At 44.1% G+C, this 9085-nt stretch overlaps 1 long non-coding RNA gene across 2 annotated transcripts in view; it reads right to left on the reverse strand.

Annotated features, from left to right (window-relative positions):
* Window positions 1–5552, reverse strand: part of LOC125945865 (uncharacterized) — a 76444-nt gene extending 70892 nt beyond the window's left edge. For both annotated transcript variants that reach the window (XR_007467171.1, XR_007467170.1), the window contains exon 1: window positions 5525–5552. This is a non-coding gene — a long non-coding RNA (uncharacterized LOC125945865). The remainder of the gene's footprint in view (window positions 1–5524) is intronic.
* Window positions 5553–9085: the final 3533 nt, after the last annotated feature.

Below are 9085 nucleotides of genomic sequence, written 5' to 3' on the forward strand. Positions count from 1 at the left end.
AAGGGAGAGATTAGCACCGCTTCTGTCATATTAAGTTTCGCGCACGTTATCTATACACATCTGTCCAAATGGCAGGAAAACTTACGCCCACTCTATCGCCGACGTATCAAGAATAAGTGAATACTCACACTTGGATATATGTGCACTGTATACACGCAATAAATGACGGACTACACCTATAGCGCACCAATGGTCGAAGGTGAATGTTTCGTGATGGTCCACAAGAGTAAACAAGTTACTAGCTGTAATATATATTTGCTACAAGGTATTACAATGTACAAAACCGCTACGTTTGAAGCCTTGTGCGCAGAAAGAACAAATCTATCGGATCCAGAACTGAGCACACCCGCGAGTGATTAGGCAGAAAATAATCAGATAGGAACTTCACTGAGTCAGAAACTGACAAGCCACTGCTTCAAAATATTTGCCTAATAAAGAACAAAGAGCAAAACACACTAATCCTGACTGAATATATAATCGGACAGCTTGGAATTCATATTTAGCCCCTTTTAGAAAAAGCAACTGATACGCTGCTTATGCCATTATGTTGTCATAAAAGCATTATGTTGCCATAGCTTAATCAGCTCCGAAAGCGCTTTTGCATGTTCTCTGAAGCTGTGATCAAAGCTTTGTGTCGTCCATCTAGTCACCGTCCATGATATATCCGAAAACAGATGTTTTCTAAGCCGCGCCGGCGTCATACACTTCCATTGTAAACAAGGAGGCAACGGAGGCAGTTGAGGCAAGCAATGGGCGCGTCACCACGTGATCAAATATGGCAGCACCCACGGGATTGCCGCGAAAAGGGTCAATATCAGTTCGAAACCAGCTAAGCAGTGCATGCAGCTTATATGAAAAACGTAAAGGCCATGAAATGAATAAGTTGAGGACAAACATTTTGATGAATCTTTGTCATTCAATAACCTTGTTTACATTTTCCTACATATGCAACGGCCAGGAAGAAACCTCAATGACGCTATCCCTCGTTGCAATCGATAGCGCACTAGCAGCTGTAATTCGTCGTGTATTGTAATTACACCGAGATAATACTCGCAGCAGTGAGTACAAATAAGAAGTGGGAGTTCTGCAAAATATATATTACAAATTGCGAAGATAGAATGGAATATACAAATGCGAAGATACAGTTCACTGCTTGTATACACAAAACCAATAAGATATTTAAAAATACGTATGAGTCTCCAATAAATCTACGTATTTAAGCAAACGTTAGTGTATATATATATAATGCGTCAAATAAGACAAATATGTTGCTCAGTCACAGATAGTAAACTTTGCGCACAGAAAGACAGATGATCTAGCCAAGAACATAACTATGATCGCAGAAATCGTGATATGTACTTGGGCCATGCAGCGGTCGCGACAGCGCCATGTCGGTAGAATAATAGAGGAATAATGCATAAATCAGTATGATAATGTTTAATTTAACTGTCTGCACAACGCCAACAATTATTCTGCACCCAAAATTAAAGGAGGGTATTCCTTCGTTTTAAAAAAGAAATAAAAGCAAGTAGCTGAAAATGAAAGAAAAGGACAAGCGAAGGCCACAGATGATGCGGCAAGTTGAACTACCCAATATCCGAGTGTGTTTTTGGCGAACGCCGCGTGGGCCGGGCTTTCAATGAGCAAGGTCGGTCAAAATTGGTTATTGGTATTCTCGTAATTTTTGTATTCGCGTGATAATTGTGATCATGATGCTAACTGCTAGAATAAACGGCGAAAATTTCTGCGGTTTTAAAAGCTAATGAACGGTCACACGTTTTCATAATTAAGAACTTATGGACCTGAAGGAACAGTGCTTTTTACTTGCATTGATTTTTGCTGCTTCTCTATCTAAAGGACAAACTTCTCTCGGCCGGAAAGTTGAGCGAAGCGGTCAATGACTTCGGACACGTTGATGCCGACGTCTCTGTGGCTGTATAGAAGCGCCAGCCTAACCATGCGTTCCACGGACATTGTAGAGCGCAAGTAGTTTTTTATTAAACTCTTGTTAAAAAATTATTCTCTCTGCACTGGCACTGGTCACTGCAAGGGTGACTAGAAGCTGCAGCGGTATTTACACATTTACATAGAACCTGCTGTCGCAATGAGAGATGGGCATCTATTCCGTTGCTAAAACCTAAAACAATCCCTTGATGTCGTTGGCATACTTGTTTAGGTACCTTGCAGAAACAGTAGGCTGTTCGATTCCAGCGATGTCCGTCGTTTCGTCAGGAAGTATGGAGAAGCAGCCTGCTTTTGAATCTAGGCTTTCTTTGATAATGTCACCAGAAATTTCTATAACTTGGTTTTGTGCGTCTGGGCTTAAATACGAGGCATTACTGGGGCAACTTTCCAAATGGTTCTTCAGATATGTATCTCCACAATCAGCTCGCATGCGAAGAAGCACTCTGAAAATGCCTGTATTTTCAGCTGGGGCATTGCTTATATCCATAGGGCCCCTGTCCCTGTGGCCACGGAGAGCCAGACCTTGTCGCCCGCAAAAAAAAAAAAATCGCAATAGTAGGCCATTTACTTTCTTCTGTTTTCTCATAATTTACTTTGCCTGCCCTGGTCCAGCTGATCAATCACATTGGGCACGCTTCCTGAAAATGTTTAGAGAAAATTATCAGCTGCTAGCTGACAGTCACGGTGATATTTAGTATTTTCGTGTGTGTGGGAGATTGCAAGCGCGCGCTTCCATTTATGGAACGGCTTGGACACGAGCGTTTTGGTGCGCGCATGTTGGCCCAAGCTTATAAGAACATTAACCCCATAAAGTTCTAGAATTGAAAATCTTTTAAAGCATGCCTTTGGAAATGTCAGCGCACCTTTCGCGTCAAAAGTTTATGAGAACTTTATACCCATAAAGTTTCGTAATTGAAATCCATGCGCTCCGTATATTCCGCGGCCGCTGCGAGGTGCCGCAACGCGCCCGCTCGCTATCGAAAAGCCGATGAAAGTTTGTGCTCGGATGGGGCTCCTTGCGTTACGTGACTCCAGGTGCAAGGACGTTGTCACGAAATCCAGCCCGAGTTCGCAATATTCGGGCCGAAATGTCTTTTCGAGCCTGAAAAAGACATTGTAGACAAAATCCAGAATGATTGCCGGCGTCGGTGGTAGTTGTGGTCGGTGGTGCATGCCCGCACGAAAAAATTTCGGGGGGGGGGGGAGGCAGCCCCCCCCCCCTGGCTACGCGCCTGTCAGCAAGGTAAAAGATGACGGTGTTCAGTTTAGTCTGGTCGTCCCACTTATTGTGAGCGCTTACACGTTCATAGGAGGGCAGCCAGTCTTCGACGTCATGTTCTCCGGTCCTGCTAAAGATGGCCGGGTCGCGCTGATTGAAAACGCTGGCGCAAGTGACAGGGGCAGCCATGGGTGCAGTCGGTGAGTAGGTCGCGTCAGTCATGGTGTCGGTGGGCAACATACGATTGCAGAGCTCCAGGGTGACTTGATGGATTCTAGCAATCTCCACCAAATGTAATGATGTTTAATTAAAGGTGAGAAGCAGCAGATAAACTGCAGCCTAGCAGCAGCGAACAGCCCGAGCTCTCTTCATATAGCAGCACGATAGCAGCTCGTCTTCGAGCTGCTATCGGAAACACGAGGTGCGTCTGCTTCATTACAATGTACACACTATTGTGTAAACTATAGCCATCGCTTCTTTTTCTATCTGCGAATATCGCAGCTAGGTTTCCGGAAGAGCTTTAGACGCGGGGGCCACCTGTTTCTAATCGCCATCATGACACTGTAGTAAAGCACCACCCGAGCCGTTCTGTGATGCGTCACACGATATCTTAGTTTCCTTCGTAGGGTCAAAAAGCGACTCTGGTGGCTGTTTCCTTATGCTTTCGCATAGCTGTGTACACTCTTTAGCGTAGTTCGCCATCCATTTAAACACTGTGACCTGCTTCAGAAAGCTTCGCATCAGTGTGGTCCTGTGCGCCAACGATGGCAAAAGTTTGCTGAAGTAGTTTGCCACGCTGCGCATTCTTTGCACTGAATGTTTGTCCTTCGGCTATGGAATGTGCATCATGTATCAGGGAGGGACTCGGCCGTACACCCTCCCTGCTGATTACGTCGCCTAGGAATTCTATCTTTGTTGCGCCAATTGTGTATTTGTTTTGCGTTGAAGGTCCACCCTGCTAATTACGCCGCTTCTATCGCACAGGCTCGCACTGGATACGCTCGCGTACGGGTTCACCGGTGCTGACACAGTCATGATAAATCTAGGAAGGAAAGAGTGGAGAAGGAAAGGCAGGGAGGTTAACCAGTTCAGCACAACCGTTTTGCTACCCTACACATGGGAGCGGGATGATGGGGTATGAAAGATGGGGAGCAGAGAGAGCGAGCACATAACACAGCACACACATCGTCAGTCATAGTCCGTAACTCGTGCGTGTACGCGACATTACGTGCTATTAGCCTCGATTTGGTCGGACTTTTTTGTGGCGGGCTCACCCGAAAACTGGCAGCTAGAAATACAATTTGTGTTTCAGGTTCCGTGTAACACAATTATGTTTTCTCGTATATAAGAATTGCAGTAATATGCTATCATGTTCGTAGGTTGCTTGTAGGCCGTACCTTGCAAATTTTGAGACACAGTTTAATATTATAATCAATTAGCACAATAACGCACTTGCGCCAGGCGGAGGACCTCCAAGAGTGAGGATGTTTGCTACACTTCCCCACATGTGCGTGTGCGCGTGACGAACCTGTGCACACTAGGTAGTGTCTGTCCTTGGTAGCTAGTAGGTCCGAACATGTTCTAATTCCAATAATGATTTTGTATAGGAAGAGCACGTCAGTACAAATACGCCAGCAGCTAAGTTATGATACCGTAAGATAATTTTTCAAACTTAAAACGTTCGGGTGCGCCGGTACGCACCACCTGCGCTAGCTGCGCCTCTAGCGCCTGAAGGGGGCGCAGTTTCGGAATTCCTGGCAGGTGATGTGGCCTTCGTGCCCAGAGAATGGCCGGCTCCAAAATTATATTATAGTGATATGAGTCACGTTAAATGAACCCATACTACATAGATCACACAGATAGTTTTTTTATACCTCCCAAGTTAGCGTATTACTTTACTCCTCACCAAAGTAAGGTTTAGTCTCATATTCGAGTTTTAATTTAAATTTTATCAATTACCTACACCTACATTACCAAAATTTTTGGATATCATGGACAATATTAGGTCTAGTTTTCGATGGTGGCATTATTTTGTCGGGTTTGGTAGCGAAATGTTGCTTCTAAAGTTAAGCCGGAAATTTATAAATGAATTTGCGTGACCTAGCTTAGCACTTCAAAAACAACGCTTTTTTTTATTCAAGTTCCATAAAGGCCCGTAGGGCATTACATAGGGATGGTGCAATAAATCAATAAGTAACACTAGACGCATTCAAACAGGTAATGCACGTTAAAATAAAACAAGAACACGAAAGAAAAATCAAAGAGAAACCATAAAGCTGATACAACAACACATCCTAAACGCTTTGGATTATTAATAATAGAATCCGAACTACTACTCACCAAAGCTCACAAAAGATTATCAGCGACCTGTCTAGCGGCAATGGCTGTGCTTTTGTGGTGCTTAGGCTGCACTGGCACGGTATATATTGCTTCTCATCAAACAGACAATGTTCGACTCTTTTTTTTATTTGCGCGCCCTGACATTAGGAGTTAGAAACGCTCCAACACTTTCTGAAGCTGCATTTTATGTTATTATTGGTTGAGAAATATACGTTAAAATCCAGCTCAGATGCTCTGCGCTACAGCAGCTGTCACTCTAGGCGATATTTTGCATGAAAACCTTCTAAGCGACAGAATTCTTCTCATATTCTTCCCGTGTAGTGCCGTCGTAGGTAAAAGAGAAAGTCTTTAGTTAACCCTTTACTATCAAGGTATGGAAGTCATGCCAATGAGCTTCTTCATTTTTTTTTCATCCTAATATCACACAAATACATACCAAGTGAAATATGAAAATATTAAGAATAACACAACAAGAATGCACAGACATGAATGTCGGGACGAGTTAAATAACAAATAAATATATAACTGCGAAAACTTTTCTTCACGTAGTAAGTGGGATAGGCTAGGTCAGATATATTGTTTAGCTGCCGGTTAACGGAAATGTACAGTTCAAGACTTGTAATAGTTGTACGCTTCGACTGTAAAACTTTTTTTCTATTTTTCGCTAAAAAGATAACGATATTGGCTGCGGTTCTTGTCGCCAACACATCTGCTGCTGCTCACGATCAAAAATATTAAAACGCAACTCTTCAGTAGGTAGATCAATTAATATAGATAAAGGACACCAAAGACCATTTCTAACTGTCTAGTTTTTGCAGGTGTCTTTGTAAAGGCAAAGATATTGTTGATCGGCCACATTAAGTGATAAGTAGTGAAGAGCGTTTCGAGCATAGATGATATCACCACGTAGAAAGCCATGACTGTTTCCTTCCCATAGCGCGCTAGCCCATAAAGGATCCTTACGAGTGTATTCGACCTTTGCAACTTATAGCTTCGTTAATGATAATGCCTACGTCGCCGCCTTTTTTTTCACCCTGTTAATCATTTGCACCATACAAACTTCTCAATAACGAGCAACTGCTGAAAATGTCGCAGAGGCATTTTGTTAAATTCGTAAGTGCTTTTAGCTTCGCCATTCAGCTGTTCCTATTTTCAACCAATAATTCATATTCCCAAAACCGTCTAGGTACAACAAATTGTGTGGGCTATGTAATATTCGTTATGCGTCATTTCCTCACTAATTGTGTTTCTGTTCACCTGCTTGGTGCTGAGCTGCTATATTCTGTATTTATCGCACCTTCCTGATTGCGCGAGATCCGCTACAAAAAGCGACCCGCCCATGCAGTGAAAAGACGTTCCACCAGTGCAACTACATTGTCCCTAAAATTATCCCGTCACGCACGAAAGAGTCGTCAAGCAGCTCACCCGGTGCCTTTCACGGTTGATGTCAATGACCGCAAAAATATGTTTACTGCAACCACTACCGTTTCCATTTCACACCCCCGCCTTTCAACATCTGCACCATGCGGAGTGCCATCTGCATTTTTGGAAAGGTTTCTGCTCCACCACGAATTCCACGCGCGGTTATTTTAAGGGCTCTGATCGTACTTCACTTCATACCCCAGGGCTTGCTATTGACTTTTGATGCGTAAAACTGAGCAGGATTCTGTAGCTTTTAAATGTTATCATGCAAATGGTTGTCCGCAGTACCAGCAGCCATTCTTCTGGCAGACAGACAGACATGAACTTTATTTCGTCCTAAGCAACTACGTGGGTATCTCCTGTGGGAAGTCCGTAATAGTCGCTAGCCGCGTCCACGTAGGGGCAGGAAGACCGTAGTCCTCCGCCCTTTCGCAGGCCCTCTGGACAGCCTGGAGTTGGACTCAGAGCACGCTGCTTTTAAGGGCATTGTCCAAGTCCGTTTATTTGTTTAACGGTGCGTTACGTAACGCAGGGCATTGCCAGAGCATGTGAGCCAATGTACAGAAATGCAGACCACAATCTGGACAGTGTGGTTCTATATTTGGGGCGATGCGACTTAGAAAGCCCCTCGAAGGAAAGGAGCCCCGTTTGGAGCATTCTAAAAGTCGACGATTGAGACCTGTTAAGCTTAGGATGAGGTAGTGGAAAACTCCTCCGCTCTAACTGGTAGTGAGAAACTATTTTGTGGAAAGTGAGTAATTGGTCGCAGTGCTAAATTTCGTGTGGCCCCCCAAAAGCTCCCATACCGCCGCGGCGGGTGAGATCTCGCGCACGGTTATGAGCAAGCTCATTGGGGTTTGGTGTTATTCTAGAAGTCCAAGAGTTTTGCTTTTTACGATATGCTAGCGCTACTATACCACACATATACCCATCAGAAATTTTAATGCAGCCTCAGAAAATGAATTCAAGTTTCTTGCTTTGAAGGTCACTGCACGCGAAATAAAATGTCAGGCATCTTGTAAGTGACAGAGATCAGTATAGGCTAATGCAGTGCAGATTAACCGGCAAAGAAGCACAACCATTGAAGCGAAGTGATCGCTGACGATTTTTGTGAACTTCGGCGATGACGCATTTGAATGGTATTGTTTTTTTTTCAGGGGGGCGGGGGGGGGACCTTCAAAACTTGTGGTGGTAAAATGAAAATGTAAATCATTTTGATATTGTGCAGGAATATTTTAATCCCGCAAATATTTGGCCCGGGTGGATTGTACGCGTAAAGTTCAAACAGGTACCAGTAGTTGGTCTATGGTACTTCACGAATGGATATGCAGGCTGAGCGCAAACTATAGTCAGATCAATAAATATCAAGCTAACTTTATTTATTATTGAACTGCGCGTTGAGTAAGTCCTATGGTTCCCTTTCGGTCTCATATTGTGCACTATCTACGTTCGACGCCTGCAGCAGCACTGGTGGAGCTGATCACGTCAGCGTTGCGAGGCGCCTTGTAATTGCCAGAACGTTGTTCCTTGTGCACATCAGCAGTGACCTTTCGTTCTGCGTCGAGCCAACATGTGGTACTTGTTAAGAACGCCACTCGAACAGTTTAAACGCAGCCATAAGCATTGCTCTTGTTTTCATTACGTTGCCCTTGGTCCACACGTACCGGTTTTTTTATTGCGTTCGCACTCTTAGCGTGCTTTAGAGACATTCAGGGACTTATTTATATCTATCTATGTATCTATCTATCTATCTATCTATCTATCTATCAACGTCTGTGTATGTGTTTGTATCTAGCCGTTTTCCCTCCTACCAGGACCACTGGGTTGGCAGTGGTCGAGTGGGTAGCGCGTAAGTCTGCTGCATTGATGTGCACCGGGTTCGAAACCATCCATCGGACCAGCTTAATTCACTGGGTATGTAGCAATGTGTACATACGTGCCGTTCTTCAACGAACCTCTTTCAGGCCCACATGGGTCACTACCACCTTGGAGTATTGGGTATGTGCCACGCGGTCATTGCTGGCATCCTATGAACCAAAAATACCAACTTTGGTCCCGCATGTGAAAGTAGGTGTGTACCATTCGTCAATGAACTATTTGACGCCAGCTTGAGTAACTGGGCTTGTGCCAATGGGGTTG

This window comes from Dermacentor silvarum, chromosome 5, assembly GCF_013339745.2.
Source record: "Dermacentor silvarum isolate Dsil-2018 chromosome 5, BIME_Dsil_1.4, whole genome shotgun sequence".
In the NCBI taxonomy this organism is placed as follows: domain Eukaryota; kingdom Metazoa; phylum Arthropoda; class Arachnida; order Ixodida; family Ixodidae; genus Dermacentor; species Dermacentor silvarum.